General features: G+C 43.1%; 1 pseudogene; it reads right to left on the reverse strand.

Annotated features, from left to right (window-relative positions):
• Nucleotides 1–340: 340 nt before the first annotated feature.
• Nucleotides 341–16,732, reverse strand: LOC100410265 (poly(rC)-binding protein 4 pseudogene; annotated as a pseudogene).
• Nucleotides 16,733–24,889: the final 8,157 nt, after the last annotated feature.

The raw sequence follows: 24,889 nt of genomic DNA on the forward strand, positions 1-24,889 counted from the left end.
AAACAGGGATTGAAAAACCTGTACAGAGTGTCTGCTGCTGAGAACTGGGCCCCTGCCCCATGCCACTCCCCCAGCTACCTGGCAGTGCCCCCTCTTTGGGGTGCTCCCTGAGAAGCCCAGCCAGTTCATTCCAGTCAAAAGGGTATCAGTGGAAGCAGCAAGAAATCTGCAGGTGGTGGGGAGAGAAGCCTGGCCCCAGCTATCCCCCGGCCCTCCTCCCTGACTCCCACAAGGGTGCAGTAGGCCAGGAAGCCCTAAGGGATGGGGAGTGCATGAGTGACACCAACCATGGTGGGGGCACTAGGAAGTCCCCTGGCTGATCCCTGTATTCAAGCACAGACCTAAGGGGGTAGGACCCCCTGGCCTGGGGCTGCCACAGCTCAGACCCCTGGGCCAGAAACTGCCCCCACTCTGAGAGAAGGAACTCCCATAGATGGAGGCAGGGTAGGGGGTGCATCCATGTGTCTGGGCGTTAGCGGCACTTGGGACCCCAGGGTGGAGTCTCCTTGGGCGAGTATGGTGCGGAGGCAGCTCCCTGCTGGTTGTCCTGCCTGCCCCTGCCTGTACCTCAGCTGGCCTCAGTAGGGGGTGAATTTCTGCCGCTCAGCCTTCTTACTCCCATTAGCCGCTGCCATCTTGGCAGTGTAGGCCGCCAAGCCTGGCAGCGGCCCTGAGGAAGCAGGTGGTAAAGCCAAGAAGGGCACGGGCTTGAGGCCAATGAAGTTGGAGAGGGAGATGGCATAGGGTGTGCCCAGCAGGCCGCGGGGAGCTGTGGGCAGGGCCGTCAGGGGCGGCGAGAAGGGGGCAGGCAGGTCTGTAGGGGCCAAGCCGGGTGTTCCCCCAGAGGTAGACTTGGCCGTCTCTAGACAGGCAGTGATGAGGTACTGGGCCAGGGCGATGGAGACCGGTGACCCAGTGATGGTCACATGCTGCTCCCCAGCGCCCTCTGCTTGGTTCCCGATCTTGATATGTGCCCTGACATCTGCCAGATCTCGCTGATCTTGCTGCCCTGGCGCCCCATCACACAGCAAATCAGATCATTGGGAACCAAGAACTCCTGTGAGCTGGTCTATGTGCCGGGATCCAGTGCTGGCACCACGCTGGGTGTGGCAAAAGGGACCGCATGGCTTGAGAGCTGCTGGAGCTTGGTGACCTCAGCTGTGGTCACAGCCCCATACTGACCCTGGACAGAGAAGCCCTGGTTGGTGGAGAGAAGGACAGTACCCTAGGGAGAGGCTTGGGTGGTAGGGGATAGTGGCTCCTTTGGGTGGGGACTCCAGGATAACAGCGCAGATCTGGCGCACACACAAGATGATGGCATCAGGCACCTCCGACAGTGTAACAGCTTGCTCTGTGGAGTTGGGGAACAGGTCCCCTGCCACCTGTACCTGGGCACCCGTAGTCTCTTGGGTGATTTTCTCTTGCAAACATGTAGCTTTTCGGCCCAAGACCTCATATATCCTGTAAGGAATGGTACCTGCTTGGCTTTTACTTGTGCTTCATTTGCAAACATGCCTCTACTGTGTTGGCATTCCCCATGCTACAATACAGAGATAAAAGGCTGACTTGAGACCTGTGGCCGTTTTCACAATTAAGATATACAAAGACACTTCAGGGTTGTTGACAGTCCACAAAACTACATACTACTGCTGTGTTTTTATTTCTCTTTTCTTCTGTTTTTTTGGCTGCCAAGCAATTATTCTGCTTCCTCAGATCTAAAATTATGCCTTTTGCCCTCTTGGTTTACACTGTCTTCGGTTTGAGGAACTATGATTAATTGTGCACTCTAATGTATACGGGTTAAATGAATATGGTTTTTCCTGTTAGTCAAGAGAATACCTTCACCATTTTCAAGGTTTATACTTGTCATTTTATTCAAAACATAGTTTGTTCCACAGCTAGGCATCATGGCACTGAAACAGGGATAAGGAATCTGGAGATGGAGTTTTAGGAAGCATTAGACAAGACCAGCGTCAGCTTGATGAGTCATTTAAATGTCGCTTCACTTTCCTCCTCCATAGAATGGGCTGGATATTCTGTAGTGCAAATACTTTCTGACTGATGCCTACAGTTGTGTTACCCCTTGAAGTGAAGCTTACTCTTCCCTCAAGTCTTTAACACTCACTGCTTTCTCTGAGATTTACTCCTGACAACTTGAAAGTTGTGCAGCAAAAGTGGTGGCTCTGGAAAGCAGTGGGCTTCCAGGGCTAAGCGGAAAAGACAGGTGAGCCTCGCTTGCTGGTTTAGAGACTAGTCACCATGTGAGGAGAAATTGGTGAGTTCAGGACTCTATAAACTGCTATTTCAAAGGTCAATTGATTTTTTTCTTTTTGCAATTACCATAGTATAAAATGGCAGAAACCTGAAGGCTATTTTGCCCTGTTAATTCTGAAGAAGTCAACTGATATTTGTGTTGCTGGTTTCCCCTGATCTGCCCTGTGCTGCCAAGGGCTGTTAGGCTATCTACAGGAAATACAACCAAGTTAGGGACCCAAAGGTTCTCTTGTCCCAACTTCGTGAATTCCTATTTCCCTTTGTGTCCTATCTAAAGCAGTAGTTCTCAATCCCCAAAAAAAACATCCAACCACCACCCTCCAGAAATTCTGATTCAATGGCTGTAGAGTAAATCCCAAGCATTAGCATTGTTTTAAAAGCTCTGCAGGTGACTCCAGTTGCAGACATGGCTGAGAACCACTGCTTTGAAGCCTCTCCATTCTCGCCTTTTCTATCCCGTAATGCCATGTACTACCCGTATGCAGTCCCTAGTGAAAATAAAATTGTACCCCTCATATCATTAGGGACTAGAATATAGAATATATACAGTAAAAGTTTACAAAAGGAGGAAGAAATGAGGGAACAAAGGACACAACAGAATATATAGTCTGAAGAAGAAAGAGGGTGATGAGAAGGGGATGGGCAGGAAGGAATGATAAATGACAATTTGTCTCTTGCAAACATTAGGCTTACAACTCTTTCCACTTACATTTTTTCCATGACAAAAAACTTTAGAGTTATCTTACCACTACTTTAAAAAAAAATACTGCTTTCATTCTGGAATTTCTGATTAACAGGGTCCAATCTAACTTTTTTAGATGTTTCCATGGGAAATAATATTTTTCTTCCTTTGAAAATCTAAAAGGGAAGACAAAAACCAAATGAAAGAATGAAGGAAGGCACAACCGAATGGCTTTTTGATTATTCTAGGACCTAATATGTCCGTGCTTTGACTGCAACATGAAGCCTTTGAAAAGACACATTCAACTGTGTTGGAAAGAATAGCTCAGCCGTAGAATTAGGGGTATATTTCCCTAAATTGTATGTTCTAAATTGATAATTCTCCTCTGAGAATAATTTTTATTATATCAAATGGACCCAGAGTAAAATCTTATTCATTTATGACATGTGATTGGCTAGACATGTTCTCATTACATTGGACTGCATTTAGGATATGTGGGAAGGGCAGGTCTAAGTGATAAAGGGTGCTTTTCATTGTGAAAGAACATATTTTACAGGGCCAGAGTTGCTGGTGACTATGAAAATTTTCTCTCAGAAGGCTTTCATTGAAGGAGAAAATAATCTTGAAGATCAATGAAATGTTGAATATTTACAATAAGCAGCTCTCTCTGTCTCCTACTGTATATGATGGGGACAGGATCAAAGGGAGTCCTGGGCCCAGGAACCACCTGCACTAGGTGGCTGGGGGTGGCCACTTGCTCAGGCTGCTCCAGTGAGGATGGAGGAGCAGGTTGCATGGATGGCAGTGCAGAGTAATGGCTAAGAGCACAGAGTCTGGGGTCAAACAATCTTATGTTAGAATCTTTTCTCTACCTCTTAGTAGTTGAGCTTCTATTGAAAGATGGGGCAATGAAGTGAGAGAGAGAGATTTAGAGAATGAGACAGAGAGAGATAGATATTAGAGACCCTGAACTGAGTAGAGCTTGGGCCTCTGCTTCCTTCTTAATGGCAGTAGGTCCAATATCATTTTAGGAAATGCTCTTCACATCAGAAGTAAACACCTGTGATTATTGTTAAACTTCTGGCCATTACAGAGAACTATGTGGAAAGTAAGTTATAGTTTATAAGACACCGACCATTCTGTAATCAAAATGTATACTTTACTGAGAAAAAACACTCAGCAAATCATATATAGCAATGGCAGATGCTGCCCACAGCAGCAAGTTTCTGTAAATTATCTGACCATGTAAGAGTCATGTAGCAGCATAATCAGGAGAATATTGTTTCATAAAATCACAAGTCCTGACTGCTTCACTGTACTAGATTCCATCTTATTTATAAAATATCTTCCCCAAGAATGTGTGTGAGGCACTAAAAATCTCTGGATTACAAAGACATGAATTCTAATCCCAACTCTGCCATAGCAGAATTAATGATGAAAAACTACTCTTTATGTTCTTCAACTCAGGGTTGGAGTTTCAGAAAGTAGATGCGGAATTGGTTAAGTAGATGGGGAATGGGTTGAATAAGGCCTCTTCAAGCCTCAAGAGTTTTCCTGATCTGTCATAGAATTTTCACTCTCAGAAAGATAATTATAAGAGTGTTTGTTTTTCAAAGCAAATATCACAATTACTTAGAAGAATTTGCAAGGTTCATGGATGAACAATTACATTAACAGAATGGCAGGTGATTGTTAACCTTGTCTAGACTTAATTATGAAGTCAGTAAGAGTTCATAATTGTTGGAGAATTTGTGAAGCTGAAAATCCTAAGTTTAAGCTTTATACACTGTTTCATAACAGATGGCAAGTTAAGGTTATATCATAATCAGAAACCACTCACCTTTGAAGGAACTAATATAGTAGAGAATTATTGCCAACATAACCCAGAAACATGATAGCTCATTCTTAAAGGGTTTTCCCCCCAACTATTTCTCATTAGCATTTTTAAAATGAGCATACATTTAAATGCAAAGATGTCTTCTTCTATTAAATATTCAACGGCCATTTGCCAGTAATCAAATCTTCATGCTCAAATAATTTTTATTAAGTACCAATATGTGTACTGTGGTGTGTTAGATACTATATAAAGAAAAAAACCTGGCATTGAACGCAGATGTTCATATAAACAGACAAGTGAGTACAATAAAATTCTTCAACAAAGAGAAATGCAGCAATGTCAGGCAAGAACCCAAGCTAATAAATGAATAAAATGTATAGTAAAAACACTTAGCAAGTTCCCACTTGTAAAGCTTTTTTGTATGACACATACATGTTTTAAGGTTATATATATGGGCACATTTTACCACTTCGCTTTTAGAATGCTCTCCCTGTTAAGAAATTTTATCAGCTGCTTTCTTCTAAAAGACCTTGAGAGGGCTTTACCAGTATTTCATTATACATTAGCTTTAGTGCTCAGATTTTTATGGTGTTGGACGTGTGTAACTCTTTGGGAATAATGATCATATAAACTCTCTTTGAAAGAGAACTACTGACTGAGTTTTGTACACTGCATGTTTCATAATTATTTGGAACTCCTTTAATTAATTTAACCAAAAATCACATGTATGTATTCATGCATTAATTTATTCATGTATTCTCATATTCAGTAAAAATCCCTCTCCTAATTGCTAAAGGTCCATGGTAGAAAACACCTGCTCTTTGCTTTCAAGAAGCTCACAGTCTGGGGTAATGGGTGGGGTAGAAGACATATTTCTGAAGAGGTAATATTATTAAGCCATGTCATACTGGTGGACAGGACGTCATTAGACCAAAGAAGAAAGGTTACCTAAATAACATGGACAGTCCTACAAAACAACCAAAATGAGCTGTGTATTAATCAACAAAATATGTTTCCTCCATAGCAGAACCAAAATAGGATCAACTAAATGGAACAAAACCTAGAAGATTTCTTATGAACAGTTAATATTTTTAAAACCTGGTGTCTTTCCACTGCACTGCCCCAAGTTTTACTTAGCAGACAGCAGACACCTTGTCCACCCAATATAGGGCCAACACTGTGCTGCATGTTGAAGGAGCATCCAAATTTGGCTACTGTTAGAATAATGTTGGCACTACCTGTTAAAAATACACATCTGAAAACTTCATTGCTGGAAATTCTGATGAAGCAGACCTACTGGGCCTACTGGGTGATACTTGGGAATCTATTTTTTAAAACACGAGTTCCAGGTAATTTTGATTATTAGCTAGAGTTGGGAAACAGCCTTAAATAAATTCATAATTTATAACAACACACATAAGATGAAGCGTAGGGAGATGTATCATTCCTGTTCTAACACAGTCTTCTTATAAAACTTTAGTTTAACCCAAAAAGCTGAAGGCTTTAAAATATGGGAAAATAACCTTTAAACACTATGGGAGTGAGTAGAAGACATATTTGATTTTAGACTACTCAAGTGGTTTCCTATTTAAAATTTGCTTTCTCTTAACTTAGGTTTCTTTCTTTGAATAATTCTGTGAGCCTTTGAACTATTTTACATGGCTGATTAAATGTTAAATGAAATAGTTTATTTGAGAAAGACACTAATGCCTATCTAGATGTGTGCAATTGGTTCATAATGTACTTGCAGACACCCTGATGCCTTTCACCCTTCAGCTTCTGGCCTAATGTGCCAACTCTCCACGAGCCTCATTACTCTACATCTGATGCTTTAGTGTGGGGGTCTCATCTTATAGCTGGTCAGTCAAGGCATTATACCTGAGACCTACAGCCTGGAGTTTCCCTGTCCTTGCTTGGTTAAATAGAGGCTAATAGGGTGGTTATCTACTGGAAAGATCTTTTATAAAACTGAAGCACTTTTTAGAATCTCAGCTTTGTGAACTCACTTAAGTAGTAATGGACACAAGGGCATACACTGACTTATGGATCAAGTCTAACAAGAAAACCGAAAGCCAGACCTTTATATCTCAAGCTCTTTCTGAGGCCCTTCTGCCATAGAGGACTTGACATGTGCTCTCTCATCTTACCTTTCTTTAGCTGCAAAATGTCGCCTTTTTGACCCTCAACCGATGCCTCCAGGAGATTCCACAAAACCCCATCACTTGCAATGATTCAGCATCGTAATGAGGCATCCAATTCCATTTTCTGATGTTTGACTGTTGGCAGCTTTTAAGCCTCACTCTTGCTGTTCCCCTTGGGCCCTGCAACTGCACATGCTGAAGGAAAGCCTAGTGCTTCCTCTTTTGGCAGCAGGGAGGAAGTTTCAAATCATGCAAGCCCCTGCCCAAGCACATGCAGGTGAATTTTTACCTGGTTCCACCTTCTCACCTCAATAAAAACCCAAGCCATTATCTTTCCATGGCTCCATGCCATTTCAGATCTGCTTGAGAGGCCTGCCCTGCTCTCCTGAGAGACCTCAAATATGTAACTGCAGAATAGAACCTATCATGTCCTGAGGATGGTGTGGACCCTCACAGTCATGTTAGACATAGCATATAAACAAGAAGTTCCTTTTTGTTATTTAAACCATTGAGATTTGAAGGCTACTTTGTCACCAGAGCAAAATCCACCTTCCTATGTGTGTATCCATCTAGGTAGATATGTACATAAAAATTTTTTTACCTATAGATATTTATGAGATGAATTTACATAAATATATACATATTATCTTTAGTTATACATAGGAATATAAAGTTATTATATGGCTTGCATAATTATTTTATTTTATAGAAGTCATCTAATGAACTAGTGTTTTATAAGATATAAAATATATCTTATTTGAAATATAATATACTAATATAATTAATATAATTATTAGTGAAATAAGTATAAATAAGCACTGTTTGAAGACACCAAGGGAATAATCATTGTGGAAAGCAAGCAAATTAGTAATTAGCATGAGACTGTCATACACACTGGGAAATAGCCATTAGAGCATACACAGAGAAGTAATTCACTCTATGATTAATTAAAAAAAGATACACAAGACAATCTTTAAAACTTGGAAAAGAGAGACAGACATGTAGAAAGTGAAGAATATAAAACATTATATCTCCCACATATACCTGTAAGATACAGCCCAGGGCGATACAGCCCAGGGTGTAGAAGTCCCAAAGTGCTGAACTGTCATAAAACTAGTGCAATGCAATTTACTATACAAGAGAGGTTTCTCTCTTCGTCATGTGAGAATGGGGCCCAGAGTTATGCATGAAATTCAGCTTCCTAACCCAAAAACATAGCTCTGAAGATGAAAAATACCAAGAGAACAAGACTGCATCCTGGTGAAGTGATGCCCACCACCTAGAAAGGAAGCAGCAGCATTCTTCCTTTGTAAGACATCTGACAAGCAGTGAGCATGGCTTTAGTCCAACACAGTAAATTATGTTTGCAATGAGAGCCTTGAAGGGCATCCTGAAGAAAGGTGGAATCATATTTAATAACTTCTGTTTTAGAGAACATATTGTATTTAAATGTACATGAAAATAGTCATTCCAAAAGTGATTGGTGCTGAAGGAGATACATCAATGCTTCTTTTGTCCTCACAGCTCTGACTCCAGTCTCATAAGTCTGGGGCTTATGTCCCTGTTTCTCAAGAAGTGGAGTACAGAGAACATCACCCCTTTCTATCCCTGCCTTATTCTCTATTAAATTCTGGAGAGGTGAATAATCATTCACCAACAACATGTTTGGAATAGCATTCATTTTAACATGGCTTTCCTGGTAAAATTTCCATCAGGAATGGTGAAGGCTCTGAGATTTCACCCTACTTGCCCATGAAGAAATTATCCTGCCATAGTTTCATGGTTGATAACAGAAGACACAAGATTCCTGGGCCATAGATGAAGGATAGTTTATAACTCACAACAATAGCAGTAGCCAGAGTGTCAGCATTTTTGCAATAGTTTTATAAACCCAGTTCCCACACAGTGACATGAAGGAGGCCCGATGACACATGTGCACACAAAGGGTTGCATTACAAAAGAAGAACCCTGAGCCTAGGGAACTTGAGCCTCTTATAATGAACAGTAAGCATGCCTGCCCCTGGCTCCAGAGGGAGGTACTATCCCTATTTACAAGGGCTCTTCTCTATATAAATATCCTTTAAAAGACAGCCCCCTCCAAATAAAGGGCAGTAAATGCCTCACTTATTAAGGCATGCAGAAACACAAAAGACCTATAAAGAGGTCTCTCTCAAAAGTTGCTTAGAAAAATATTAAGTCTAAGAAGTCTTTAGAAACAAGACAATACAGAGGCATGTGAGTTGTACTTCAGGTGGCATACCATGCCATTATCAAACCAAGTAAGTGGGATCTTTTGAATGCTGGCTTGCTCTGGTGACTGGAACCTAAATGCCCTGGACAGAGTGAGAATAGATTTTAATGTCCGTCTCTAATACCTAAATACATGTACACAAACAAGAGAATGCAGGCTTTTAGAAAACGGTTTCTGTCTTATTCGTTTCTGTATTCCAGAGTTTCTAAAACAGTGCATAGCATATAGTAGGTATTCCATAGATATTTACCAATGAATTAACATGGGTGGCCTCATTACTTTATAAGGGTATTGGCTGTAATACAACTTCTTTCTGACTAAATCATTATAGCAATAAATTTTCTCTAACTCATGAAGTATGTGAGATACAGCTTAAGAGTGCCATATTTCTGTGTAGCTGTTCAGAGTTTAAAAGTGCTTTCTTTGACCATATATGTGTGTGTATATCTATGTAATGCATGTATTCTATTTTCTTTAATATAAATATTGCAAGCTCTGTATATTGTAATTAAGAACAGGTGGAATTAAGGGAAAAGAAGTGAAGGAGGAAGAGGATGAAAAAACTGCATGCACAGTATTACCTGTGTGAGATGAAAGAAATGGGCCACTGAGGTTACAGGCAAGTAGAGAAGCTTCAAGTATATGCAGTCTGTCTCTGAAGAAATAAAGGAGATGATTGGGAGAAAGGACAGAGTGAAGAAGCAACACTTTTCCTAAACGAAACTACCTTCAGGTGCTACCATCAGCCCTGCAGAGCTCCCTTACCATTTAGAATGATTGAGTGAGGGTGGAGAAGGGCGGTACTTTAGCCTTAGAGTAAGTTGACAAGAGGGAGAAAAACTCAATTCACTTTTACACTGTTTACTCTGTGATATTCTCACCTCAGATAATTCCCTTACAGCTAGTTAAGAGACATCAACTTACTGCCAAAATCAGTAAATGCCAACTCAGGATTTATGGTTTGTGATTTATCACAGTTTCCCAAGAGCCAAACTGTAAGAATATTGTGTAACAACATGCCAACTGAAGTAAGAGCACATGGAGTAGGAGAGAATCCTGAAAATCTATCATGAGACTTTTCTTTATTCTTTGCTGTCTTGTTTGTCTTGGATTAATGATCAATACATCTAGGATAACATGATAAGTATAGTTTTAAACAACATGGGTTTGAACTGTGCAGGTTTCTTTATAGGCAGACGTTTTTCAATACCAGTTATACTGAGTGTGTCTGCCTCTCCTGCCTCCCCTTCCACCTCCATCTCTTCTGCCTCTGCCACTCCTGAGACAGCAAGACCAACCCTTCTCTTCTCCTCTTCAGCCTACTCATCATGAAGATGACAAGGATAAAGACCATCAATGTCTACTTAATAAATAGAATATATATTTTATTTTCTTTATAACTTTGTTTTTTTCTTGTAATTTTCTTAATAACATTTCTTTTTGCTAGTTTTTTATTATAAAAATACAGTATATAATACACATACATACAAATATGTGTTAATCGACTATGTCATTAATAAGGTGTCTGGTCAACAGTAGGTTACTAGTAATTAAGTTTTAGGGAGTCAAAAGTTATACATGGATTTTTTTTTTTGAGATGGAGTCTTGCTCTGTCACCCGAGCAAGTACAATGGAGTACAATGGCTCAATCTCTGCTTACTGCAACCTCTGCCTTCCGTGTTCAATTGATTCTCTTGCCTCAACCTCCTTGAGTAGCTGGGATTACAGGCACTTACTACCACGCCAGGCAAATTTTTGTGTTTTTAGTAGAAATGGAATTTCACCATGTTATTCAGGCTAACCAACTCCTGACCACCAAGTGATCTGCCCGCCTCAGCTTCCCAAAGTGCTGGGATTACAGGCGTGATCCACCGTGCCCAGCCTATACACGGATTTTTGACTGCAAAGGATTAGCACCCCACTCTCAGCATTATTCAAGTATTATTGTAGTTAGGTAGGTAGGTAGTTTATTTTCACACTACAGTCAAGAGAGAACAATATATATATATCACGCACAGAGACAGATAGCTAAATACATAAATGCAAACAGACATGCACAGTGATACATGCTTAAGTTTCTTTTCTGAAAATGTTAATAAGAAACTGTTAATAGTGGCTGTTTTTTTTTTTTTTTTTTTGAGATGGAGTCTCACTCTGTCACCAGGCTAGGGTGCAGTGGTGTGATCTCAGTTCACTGAAACCTCCAACAGCCTGGTTCAAGTGATTCTTCTGCCTCAGCCTCCCAAGTAGCTGCGATTACAGGCACGTGCCACCACATCCAGCTAGTTTTTGTATTTTTAGTAGAGATGAGGTTTCACCATATTGGCCAGGATGTAATAGTGGCTTCTTTTAGGGATAGGTACTCAAAGAAGAGGAAGGCTTTTCCTTTTCATATTATGCCTTTCATTATTCTTTGAATTTTAAACTTTGCTTTATAAAACTGATTTTAAAAATATATTATTTTTATTGTGATAAAATACACATAACAACATTTGCCATCTTAACCATTTTTAAGTGTACAGTCCAGTGTAATTAAATACATTTATGGTGTTGTGTGGCTAAGTCAACCATCAATCTTCATTGTCTTTTCAGCTTGTAAAACTGACTCTCTGTATTTATTAAACAATATTTCCCCATTGTCCTTCCACAACCCGGTCAGTCATGCCCTGGCACCTTCATTCCATTGTTTGTCTTTTGATTTTGACTACTCTAACTACCTCATATAAGTGGAATCATATACTTGTCTTTTTTTGTGACTAGTTTATTTCAATGTCTTCAAAGTTTGTCCATGTTGTAGCAGGTGTCAGAATTTCTTTCCTTTTTAAGGCTGAGTGATATTTCATTTTATGTGTATACCATATTTTGCTTATCCATACTTCTGCCTATGGACACATAGGTTGCTTCCACATTTTAGCTATTGTAAATAAAGCTGCTCTAAACATGGGTATACAAGTATCTCTAATACACTGCTTCCCATTGTTTTGAGAAGTATATCCAGGAATGGAATTGCTATATCATATGGTAATTCTATGTTAATTTTTTTACGAACCTCCATAAAGGTACATAGTGACTGTACATTTTACATACCTACCAACAGTGCCCAAGAGTTCCAAATTTTCCACATCCTTAGCAACACTTGCTTTTTTGTTTTTTTGATAGTAGTCATTCTAATGAGTGTGAGGTAGTTACAGTTTGCATTTCTTTAATGATGAGTGATGTTGAGCATCTTTTCATGTGCTTACTGGCTATCTATGGAGAAATGTTTATTCAAATCTTTTACCCATTTTTGAATCCGTTTGTGTGTGTGTGTGTGTGTGTGTGTGTGTGTCTAAGAGTTGTCTATATATTCTGGGTATGAACCTCTTATCTGACTATGATTTATAAATATTTTCTCTCATTCTGTTAGTTGATTTGTTACTCTGTTGATGATGTCTTTTTATGTACAAAATGTTTTAATTTTAATGAAATCCAATTTGTCTACTTTTTTTGGCTATGTCTTTGACGTTACATTTAAGAAATGACTACAGAATTCAATGCCACAAAGCTTCTGCCTTTTGTCTCTAAGTTTTATATTTCAGGTTTTACATCTAGGTCTGTGTTCCACTTTGAGTGAATTTTGTATATGTAATAGGTAAGGGTCCAACTTCATTATTTTACATGTGGATACACAGTTTTTCCAGCACTATTTGCTGAAAAACCTCTTCTTTTTCTATTGAATGGTCTTGGCCTCCTGTCAAAAGTCATCTGACCAAATACATAAGGGTTTATTTCTGAGCTCTTTATACTATCCCACTAGTCAATGTGTCTGTCTTTATGCCTGTGTCACACTATTTTGCTTACTGTAGCTTTGTAGTAAGTTTTGAAAAGAAGTGTAATTCTGCCAGTTTGTTCTTCCTCAAGATTGTTTTGATTATTCAAGGCCTCTTGAAATTCCACATAAATATTATAATGTACTTTTTTAATTTCTGCAAAAAATATTGGGCTTGTGATAGGAATTTCATTGAATCTGTAGATCACTTTGGGCAATATTGACATCTTAACAATATTGTCTTCCTACCCATAAACATGGGGTGTGTTTCCATTTATTTATGTCTTTTTTAGCTTCTTTCAGCAATGTTTTATAATTTTCATTGTACAATTCTTTCACCTCCTTAGTTAATTCCTAAGTATTTTATTCTTTTTAATGCTCTAAATAAAATTGTTTTCTTATTTTTTTCAGATTGTCCATGGTTAGTATATTTTAAAAATGCAAATGATTTTTGTATGTTGACTTTGTATCCTGTTACTTTGATGAATTCACTTATTATTTTTAACAGTTTTTCGTGGAATCTCTGGTGTTTTCTACATCAAAGACATTATCTGTAAACAAAAATAATTTTATTTCTCCCTTCCAATTTGAATGCCTTTTATTCTTGCCTAATTTCTCTGGCAAGGACTTCCATGATATGTTGAATAGAAGTGGTGAGAGTAAGCATCCTTTTCTTGTTCCTAACCTTAGAGGAAAAGCTTTCAATTCTTCACATTGAGTATATTGTATTAAAAGAAAAACTTTGGACAAATTAACATTTAAGAGTTTAATTGTGCAAAGAACAGTTCATCAACTGGGAAGTCCTTTAACCATAATAAGTTCAGAGAGGCTCTGGCATTGCCATATGGTTAAAGATTCGTAGACGGAAAAGGAAAGTGATGTACAGAAAACAGAAGTAATATACAGAAACAGTCAGATTGATTACAACCCTATATTTGCCTTATTTGAATATGGTATGAACAGTTGGCCACTTTGGTTTGTCCAAAACTCAGTGATTGGCACACTGAGGTTACAAGAATATGTTAGAGTCTGTTCTATATCCAGTTAGGTTTCAGTTCACCATGTACAGAGAAACCTTCTGGCCAAACATAAAATATGTCAGGAGGCAGCTTTAGGCAGCTGTAGCCAACTTTAGGCTTAATGTAAATTTACAGATGTTTGCTATGGTTTATATTATGTTTAGACAGTTTCTTTCTATTCCTAATTTATTGAGTGTTTTATCATGAAAGGATATTGCATTTTGTCAAATGCATCAATTGAAATAATCACCTGATATTTTTCCTTCATTCTGTTAATGTGGCCCATTACACTGGTCATTTTTTGTAAGTTGAACTATCCTTGTATTCCAGGAATAAATCCCACTTAGTTGTGGTGTATAATCTTGTTAACATGCTACTGAATTCAGCTGGTTAATATTTAGTTAAAAATTTTGGCATCAATGTTCAGAGTGGATATTAGTCTATAGTTTTCTTTTCTTGTGGTGTCTTTGTCTGGATTGGATATCAGGGTAATGCTGGCCTCATAAAATAAGTTAGAAAGTTCTCCCTCCTCTTCAATTTTTTTGGACAAGTTTGAAAAGGATTGGCATTAGTTTTTCTTTAAATGTTTAGTAGAATTCTGAAGTGAAGCCATTAGGATTGAGACTTTTCTTTACTGGTTTTGATTACTGATTCAATCTTTTTACAAGTTACAGGTTTATTCACATTTTCTCTTTCTTCATGATTTAGTCTTGGTAGATTTTGAGATTCCATAGATTTGTCCATTTCATCCAGGTTATTCAATTTGTTGGCATACAGTTGTTCATAGTACTCTCTTATAATTCTTTTATTTCTGTAGAAATGTTAGTAATGTCCCATTTTTTATTTCTGATTTTAGTTATTTGAATCTTCTCTGTTTTTTCTTAGATTTTAGTTAAAGGTTTTCACTTTTGTTCATATTTTCAAAGACCCAACTTTTGGTTTCTTTTTTTTTTTCTTTTTTCACGGAGCTGAAGGCCAATCAAAACTGGCCTGTTTATTTTCCAAGCCAAGTGAGACTCAGGACTCAGCCCTTCCCTGCCCACCCCAGAGCAATATACAGCTGAGAGTCCATGCCCTACCCCTCAAGCCTTAACAGAGCAGACAAATTAATGATCTCTTTTTATAAAACATTGTACAGGGAAAATACATACATATAGAGAGGGCTAGTGCTGGAGATGGGATGAAATTTGCTTCTTGAACACAGATAACCAGACCCTCCTCCATCAGGGTAGCTGGCCTTGGTCATCTGGGCGCCTGCCCAACTCTGCACTGTCTTCCCTAAAGTGGCTCACCTGCTGTCCTGACAACGCAGTGCCTCGGCTGGACCACAAATAATAAAGGTCCAACATCTTCATCCAAAGGGATGGCCTTTGGATGGCCCCCACCAGCCTACTCCTCTGAAATGGGCCACTATCCTGTCCTTTCTTTTTCTTGAGGCAGCCTACCTTATCCTGGTCCCAGAAATTTGGCCCACCAGGACCTGAAGATAGGGAAAAGACCAAGGAATATTGTTTCCTGATATGTTTGGTGATCATATATCATCCACACCGGGACTTTTTTGAAAAGTGGAAGGGGCTTAATTCACTGGAAAATAGGCATAAACCTGGGCTGCCCAGGCAAAGGATACATGATCACCCTACAGACAGGTCTCCCCTGCTCTTTTTTTTTTTTTTTTTTTTTTTTTGAGACAGTCTCGCTCTGTCGCCAGGCTGGAGTGCAGTGGTGCGATCTCGGCTCACTGCAACCTCTACCTCCCGGTTCAAGCAATTCTCCTGCCTCAGCCTCCCAAGTAGCTGGGACTACAGGTGCACACCACCATGCCCAGCTAATTTTTGTATTTTTAGTAGAGACAGAGTTTCACCATGTTGGCCAGGATGGTCTCAATCTCTTGACTTTGTGATCCACCTGCCTCCACCTCCCAGAGTGCCAGGATTACAAGCCTGAGCTCCCGGCCAGGTCTTCCTTGCTCTTAACTGGCCCAATCCTAGCACCCTTTTTTTTCCTTTTTTTGTATTTTTAGTAGAGATGGGGTTTCACCATTTAGCCAGGATGGTGTTGAACTCCTGACCTCAAGTGATCCACCAGCCTTGGCCTCCCAAAGTACTGGGATTACAAGTGTGAGCCACAGTGCCCAGCCAACCAATCCTACCACTCTTGACTTTCCCAAACACATTCCCCATCAGCAGCAAGCTTCTTAGGACCTTTGTTTCCATCTCTGCTGCCTCCACTCTCCAAGGCTTTCTAGCATCTTAAAGCATCAACAGTATTGGTGACTTGTAGTATCAGTGTTAGGAAAAATGCCCCCTCCAAATCCCATATGAGACCAGCCATGTAAGGCCCCTAGAGTCAAGCCTAAGACTCATGGCTCCTTGGGCCCAGTCTCCAAAATCAGTCCTGCACAGGTCTGAATAGCAAAGCAAGGCGCAACCCTGTTTCCCATCCTAAACTTCCCAGTCTCCTCTCTCTAGGCCTCCCTATAGCTAAGGGCCAGGGCCAAGGAGAAATGAACCATTCATCTCCCACCTCTGCCCTTGGCCGATGCAAAGGGCTTCCATTCCACATGTGGGAGCTTCTCTCCCCACCACACACATTGTACTTCTCCGAATGTTATACATACACATTCCTGGTCCCATCTCAATGTGGCTGGGCACCCCAGGTGTCACCTGTTGCTTGGGATGGCAGGTGATAGAGGCTAAAGATCTCCCTGTGGTGCCCTCCATGCCCACTAGGACAGGGCTGGGCCTGACAGGCAATCTCAGCTATCTCCATGGTTCCAGTTCAGAGTCAAGGCCCCACCCCTTGCTTTCAGAACCTGCTCAGTAGGCCGTGCTTGTAAAAAAAACTTCTAAATAACTCTTGCTAAAGCAGAGACAGTACCAGAGGGCAGAAACTCAGCACCTAGGTTCTGAACGGTTCCTCCTCTCTACCCTCCTTCCCCTCCCACCCCAATGTGTAACAACAGTCCACAGCCATACCAGCACTTTGGGAAACAGAAGCCCACTCTTGATCCTCCTGGGCCACTGCTTCTCATCGTCCGTCTTCTGGGATCAATGACTCCTCTGTTTCTGAGTCAGGTCGCCTAACACACGCTGTGTACCACCCCCCCACCCCACCAAGAAACAAGTGCTCAGATCCTTAAAGACACTTAAAGACATAGTTTGCTGGAGTAGAGCTGAGAGAACCCCTGGCTCAGCAGGCGGCTTTCTGATGGGCCCCTGAGCAGGCATAGGAGATGGGATGGCGGGTCCCAGGCCTCACGGTGAACCTGTTGATGGGGCTTCCATAGCGGGTGGTGGTGTGGGGAGACCTGCCGGCAGCTGGGGCGAAGCAGTAGTCGGCGCCACCCGGCGCTTTGCGCTTGGCCTCCGCGGCGCCCCAGGCGGCGCCCTCCAGGGACAGCCTCCGCGCGTGCAGCCCTCCGGGGGGGCGCGCGGCCAGCCGAGTTCACCCGCCGCAACTTGGGGCCTCCGGGCTGTGGCCTGAAGCAGTTGGGGGAGCTCAGGCTGCGGGCGGTGCCGCCACGGGACAGCCCTGTGTCGTGATGCGGCTCCCCGACGTACAGGCGCTTCTTGATGAGCGAGCGGCAGGCTCCAGAGAAGCGGTCCAGGCCGCCCGCCCCGGTGTAGCGCGCGCCGGCGGGAAAGCGCGAGAAGCCGCGAGCCAGGGTCACAGCGGGGCCGGCGTCCGGGGTCTGCCCCAGGTCTGAGTAGTTGTTCCGAGGAGGGCAGCCCCGGCGGCTCAGATACTGGAGGGCCGGCGCCAGGGATTCAGCGTCATTGCCGAACTCTGGTGGCGGTGGGATGACCTCGAAGCTGAACTCTTTCTCCTCCTCCTCCTCCTCCCTCTTGTACGATGGAGAAGGTGGGGAGGAGAAGGACTTGAGCAGCGGTCGGCCCTGGGTGGGGGGTGGGGGTGTGGAGGCAGCTGCTTTTACCCAGGCCACAGGGCTTGGGGCTCCGTCTTTGTCCAGCTGTGTCTGCTGCTTGGCTGTGTGCCCTGTGTCTCTTCCTGGCTGTGGTCCCCACGTATTGGGTATTTCAGTGGTCAGCGGGGAGCCCTTCGCAGCCTCCTTGGGTAATTTGGGTACCACAGTGAAGGAGTTGGGCCTGCCCTGGTTGTGGAAGATGCTGTCAGAGCCGGCCTCGACTTGTTGGCTGTGGTTACGTAGACTCCCTGGCAGAGAGGATCGGCCCAGGGCAGCCCCTCCAGGCCTCCCGCTCTGCGCCCTCTGCCTGGCCGCCAGGAGCAGGGCCATCTGCGAGCCCTCCACTATATCCCCAGTCACCGGGTGCCTGAGGAGTTCATCAGTGGGCTGGGTTTGGGCAGGGGGCTTGGCTGGCAGTCCCAGGGGCTCCTTCACCTCCATGGGCTCCCCTGGTCCTGCAGCCTCTCCTTTGGCCAGGGTGGGCATCACCACACGAACCTCACGACTGGGGCTGCCCTGGCACCAGTGGGGTTTGTAGAGACACGGCACCTCTCCTCTACCAGAAGATGCCTTTGGTGGGAGGGCTGGAGATGAGCGGGCTCCCTGTGTGGGCAGCCTGGCGGCCTCTGAGGAGGACCCCTCTGCCCTTGGCTGGGAGGGAATGGAAACTTCTTGAGATGCTAGTTTCTCTGGCTTCCCAGCTGGGCCTGCAGCCTTCTCTGCCATCAGTTGGGATGTGGTGGTTGGCAGAGTTGTGGCTGTAGATGGTATGGCAGGGCCAGATGTGGCCTTGGGTGGTGTGACTGGCCCAGGCATGGCCTTGGGCGCTGTGGCTGCTGGACTAGGTGTGGTTTTGGGTGCTGTGGCTGGCCCAGGTGTGGTTTTGGGTGGTGTGGCTGGTCCCAACGTGGCCTTGGGCTGGAGTGATGTGGTTGGCAGCAGGGTGGTAGTTTGAGGTGGTAGATTCTTGGCCGCAGGCTTGGAGATTTTGTTATTATCAGCCCCGTTTTCAAAGATTCTTCCCACTTCTAGCCGAGGCTTAGGGAGCAGAGACCCTATGCTGGGCTTAGTCTCCTTCTCTGCTGATGAAGAGAGCCAGGCCTCCAGCTCATTCCGGATCTGCTGCACACTGAGAGTGGGAGAGTCTTGGGGAATGTAGTCCACAGGCGGCAGCGTCAGGCTGGAGGGAGCCTCTGTCTCTGTTAGGCTGCTGTCATGGAGACTCTTCAGGAATACTTGGGGGAGTGTCCTTTGCTGGCAGGCTCAGGCCCTTCTTGCCCTCCTTGCTCTGAGAGGCCACTGTTGGGCTTGGCCTGATACTGAGGAATCAGTCTTCTCTCCTGGAGCCACGGAGATAGGCTGTCAGCTCGCTCTGCAGCTTTTCCATCTGGCTGGGGTCCCTCCAGTCCACAGGTGCTGAAGACGCTGTGTCCTCTCGGCTGCGGGACGTGGGTTTGGGTTTGAGAGAAGGAGAGCTGGATTTGGGGTTTTTTGTAAACCCAGCAGGCAAAGGGGCTGCCTTCTCAGCAGAGGGCAAAGGAGGTGCAACTGGGGGAAGTGGGGGTGCTGGGGGAGGGAGGGGGGTGCAGGAGGTGGCAGGGGAGGGGCTGGAGGCGGAGTCCTAGCAGCTCGTTCATCTGCCTGGTACTGGAACTGGCCAAGCCTTGGGCTGGCTGGTGCTGTGGCCCCGAGCTCCCCAGGGCAGTCTGGCTCCAGGGCCCTGTCTGGGTAGACCTGGGAAGCAGGGCAGATATGGAAGCTGGGAGGCAGTAAGAGTCAGCTGGGAGCCTTCTTTGTGGCCCCCTCTTCCTTTTGGGGAGCCTCTTGTGCTTCCTGAACTGGGATGGATGAAGTCCTGACTGGGGTTGGGGGAGGCACTTTGAAAGAATGGGGGACGGTGAGGTGGGGCTCTGGGGTGGGTCCCAGGGTGCTCCCCTTTGGCTCAGCGGGGCTTCTCGGGGGGCTAGCTCTGGTGGCCTCTGTCTGCCTGCCATTTAGTGCTACATCTGATTTCCACATGGGGACACCCCCAGGGGGAAAGAGGCGAGTCCCCACTGTGTGAGGAGATGCTGGAACAGGGAGTACTGGGGCTGGCAGAGGAGGTGGGGATGGGGGTGGGCGAGAAAGGCTAAGGGTGGGGCAGGGGGAATGAAGTCAGGAGGGGTGGGTGTGGGTGGGGAGGAGAGAGTGTGTGGTAGGGACAGGGCCTCCAATACTGGGGTTGGAGGTGGGGCCATGCTGGGTGGGGGTGGGGGTTCCAGCAGCAGAGGAGGTGGTGGGGGAGCTGTGGAAGGTGGAGGTGGCAGTGGCCACTCCCGGGGAGGTTGTGAAATGTCCTGAGGAGGCCCCCGGGGCTGGGCCTGGGGGGGGTCGGGGGATGGGCAGATCCTGGCCATACTGCCCAGGCCTCAGGTCACCCACAGAGCTGTACAGTCGGAGGTTGCCATTGACCAGTGAGGTGGTACCTGTCACTTCTTTGTCTGCAAAGTCTTCTGGAACTGAGGGGGTGGGCACAGCCAGCCCATGGTTTTCCTGGGCATTCAGCGGAAGGAAGGTCAGCAGGGGCCGGACTCTTGGCCAAGCTTTCAGCGTGGCTGTTCCTGACTCACTCACTGTGTTAAACCGACTGTCTCCATAATAGATGCCATCGAAGCCCCCGGTCCCCTCCTCTGGGGCCTCTTGGGTGAAGATCCAGGGCGGGTTGGTGGCGTAGAGGGAGATGCTGGGGCGGGTGGCGTGCTTCTTCCCGAAGAGTTTGCTGAAGGTGCCCTGCACCGTCTGGTTCTTTTTCATGCTGCCGCAGCCCGCGCGGACGCCCGGGAAGGACCTTGCCTCTGTCGCCCTGCCCAGCCCGGGACTGAACGCAGCGCGGTCTCTCCAGGGGACTCTACCAGGCCATGTCCCCCGCTGTCCTCCCCGCCCGCGCACCGGGCGACAGGTGCTGCGGGTGCCGCTGCTCGCCGGGAAATGCGAGCTACCTGGCCAGGTAAGAGGCAGCCTCCCGGCCCGGCCCCACCCCGCCGCCGCCCAACTCCCCTGGCCGCATTCCTTCTTGCCTCCTTCTGCAACAGGCCATTGTAGGTACGGCCTGGTGGGCTGGGGACCTCGCCCGGCCCATGCCCAGCCTGGGAGACGGGCCACCCCCTCCCCCAGGTTCCGTCCTGACCCGCCTTCTCCACCCTACTTCTCCCTGGGCCCCCCAACTGTTGGTTTCATTGATTTTCCTCTGTTGTTTTCCTATTCTCTATTCACTGATCTCTGTGCTAGTCTTTAGTTCCTTCTTTCTGCTTTGAGTTACTTTGTTCTTTTTCGTTCTAGTTCCTTCAGTTGTAAAGTTAGGTTGTTAATTTTAGACTTCTATTTTTTAATTTAAGTTCTTATAGCAACACGTTTCTTTCTTAGCACTGCTTTTGCTGTGTTCCATAAATCAGGGTATGTGGTGGTTTTGTTTTAATCTATTAAGTATTTTCTAATTCCCTTTTGATTTCTTCTTTGATCCATTAATTAAAGAGGGTGTTATTTAATTTCTACAGATTCCTGAATTTTTCAGTTTTATTTTTGTTATTGATTTTTAACTTCAATCTGTTGTGGTCAGAGAAAATACTTTGTATGATATCTGTTTAAATCTATAAAACTAAATTTGTAGTCTAATACATGGCCTAAATTTTAAAAAAAGTCCCATGTGCACTTGAGAAGAGTGCATATTTACTATGTTATTTAAATCTTCTATTTCCTTAATCATTTCATGTCTAGTTGGTCTATTCATTTTTGAGAATGGGGTGTTGAAGTCTCCAAATATTATTGTAAAACTGTATATTTCCCCTTGAATGTCATCAGTATTTGCTTCATATGTTTAATGTTCTGTCATTAGGTGTTTATATGTTTATAATTATTATACCTTCTTACTATATCAAAACTTTCATTAATATGTAATGTCCTTCTTTGTCTCTTGAATAATTGATTTTTTTTTTTTTTTGAGACGGAGTTTCGCTCTTGTTGCCCAGGTGGTGTACAATGGCACGATCTCAGCTCACTGCAACCTCCACCTCCTGGGTTCAGGCAATTCTCCTGCCTCAGCCTCCTGAGTAGCTGGGATTACAGGCACGCACCACCATGCCCAGCTAATTTTTTGTATCTTTAGTAGAGATGGGGTTTCACTATGTTTACCAAGATGGTCTAGATCTCTTGACCTCATGATCCACCCGCCTCGGCCTCCCAAAGTGCTGGGATTACAGGCTTGAGCCACCGCGCCCAGCCTGAATAATTGATTTTTATACATATTTTTTCTTCGTTTGCTAGAAGAATTATCTGGATGGTGAAATTAAAGATCTTTTCTCCCTTATACTTTTATGTTTAAAAAAAACTAATACATTTTATGAAAATTCAAACTAGCCTGCAGCACCAAAGAAAAGCAATAAACACTAACCATACTTTCTTAGCAAAATGTCTGTTTCTTGTTTTGAACACTGAGTTATTTCTCATCCACCTAATCCCATCCTCCTAATTTTAGATAAAGTTTGAAGTATCGACAATGCTCTCGTGAAATTCTATTGTTCCATTTCTTCTACTATATTTTCTTATGCTCCATTTCTTCTACTACATTTGAAATAATCACCCTACCACTACTCAGTCCTTAGTCATAATACTATGTTTTTAGAGTCAAATCCAATCCAGTGCAAATAAAGTATCAAATCTACCAAAAAAAAAGACCCTTTTCTCTCTCCTTATGAAAGGAACAGTTGAATGATGACATGCTGTCTTTGCCATGAGCATTGTTACTGAAGATATCAAGTTTATATATTCAGGCATTGTAGTAGCAAATAGGAATGGTTTTCTTTTTTTAATTCCTATTCAAGTTGTCAAAAGAAAGTCGCCCCAAAATGCTCTGAGTCAGAAAGTTTATGCCATTTATTAAATACACTGCACTTTAATATAAGTCTGAAGGAATTACATTTGAAACTGACTATAAGTTTGTAATAGGCAGATGAATTATAGTTTGCTTCACTAGAATAAAACGACAATAAAACATCTCTGGAAATACATCTATCACGAGTTAGCTTCTCTGAAAACAAATGATGAAATAGAATATGGCATGCTAGATGTTGATTAGCAATCCATAACTCTGCAAACGAGGGTAAGAAAGCAGGATTGGCCAACGACAAGTCAAACTGCGGGGCAGGCCCACAAAGCCCTGGCTGGACCCACGGGAAGCTCTCAAGTGTACATGACATGAAAGTATACCAGGGTGAACTACGGAAATGGTTGAAACTTTATGCCCTTCCTGCAATTATTTATTAGATTTGGTCTGTCCCAGGGTTTACCTTTGGGTGAGGCAGCTCTCTGCAGCTGGGACAGTTCAGAGGGTGCTGAGAGCTAGAAGCTGACTGCTGAACTCTCAGTAGCTGGGCAACAAGTCATTCAATAAATGGGAATGTGGGCAGTGCTTCTTCACATCACTACAATGTCTATTTAGGAGATCTATCAAGGAATTGTAACTGGGAAAATTATTTCAATCCTGATATGACCAGATACAACACATTTTAAAAATAATCATCTATGAGACAGTCACGGAAACTTGAACAGGTGACTGGTAATTTAATGATATTTAGACATAATTGTCAATTTCTAAGTTGTGTAGTCATATTTTGAAAAAGAATTTTTTAGAGATACATGCTAAAATACATACAGTACTACAAATGATAACAGTGATTTGCTTCAAAATAAGCAGGGGGTGGGGAGAATGGATAAAATATGGATGAAACAAAATTGGACATTAGTCAGTAATTAAGTTGGGTGATACCATACTCCATACCTTCATGTTTGAAACTTTCCATCATAAGAATTAAAACACACACACACACACACACACACACACACACACACACACACACACATTCAGATTTTGCTTAAAAGGAGAAAAAAATTCTACTGATAGGACAAATAAAGCATATATTCAGAACTCACTTTCCTTGGAAATTCTTTGCTGACATTATGAACTGAATATGGGTAATTCCTGTTAGCCACAAAATTCCTGTGAAATGGAATAGAGATTATTTCAAAACTTTTTACGGAAAATACCTAGAGAGTATTACTGGTAACTCATAGAATGAAAACAAAAATTTAACTTAATTCCAGCAGAAATGTCTGTAAAACCCTCTCTATCTCATCAAAATTTTGTTATGAAGCAACTTCAACGAATTTTCCTTTTATGATATTGGTTGTGGGTCTTTGGATTGGGCAGGGAAATATTAAACCCTTTACAGCATTTGTATCCAGGGAGGGCCATTTTAAATGGGTTAAACAGTGAGAAATCTTTCCATTTGAAAACGCTTTTCTTCTGATGAAGCAAGTCTATTGTACAGATGATACAAGTCACTATTTCTACAGAGATAGTAATTATTATAAAAAGGGAAAGAAAGGAAAAAATTTCAGCCACAATTAAGTTTTATTTTTAAATTCATGTCCATCTTTATATAAAGCCCTCAAATTGTCCCATTGATGGCAGTAATCAAATATAGAGAACAGAAATGTGCCATGACAATATATATGTGTACATCACACACACACACACACACACACACACACACACACACACAAAATGCAAGTGCAGTAGCTGATGGGCTGAGATGGTTCTTTCCAGCCCCAATTATGATTGATAGCATTCCATTACCTTTATGCTTATTTTAAAATCCCCTTGACACGAATTGATTAAAGGCATGGACCTCTATGAACCTATGAAAAATTTATGGATTTTGAAAGAGCTTTAACATGTACCATTTGAGCACAAATCATTTCCTGGCTGTCACTGTTTTTCCCACAATTTTTCTTATGTTGGTAATATATGTTTAATAATAAAAAACTGATGCTAAGGATTAAAGCACCAAGATGTTACAGAATAAAGCAACAACAACAAAAAAGAAATTAGATTTGTATGATTTTAACTATTCTTTAA

The sequence above is a fragment of the Callithrix jacchus genome, chromosome 1 (assembly GCF_049354715.1).
Source record: "Callithrix jacchus isolate 240 chromosome 1, calJac240_pri, whole genome shotgun sequence".
Taxonomy (NCBI): domain Eukaryota; kingdom Metazoa; phylum Chordata; class Mammalia; order Primates; family Cebidae; genus Callithrix; species Callithrix jacchus.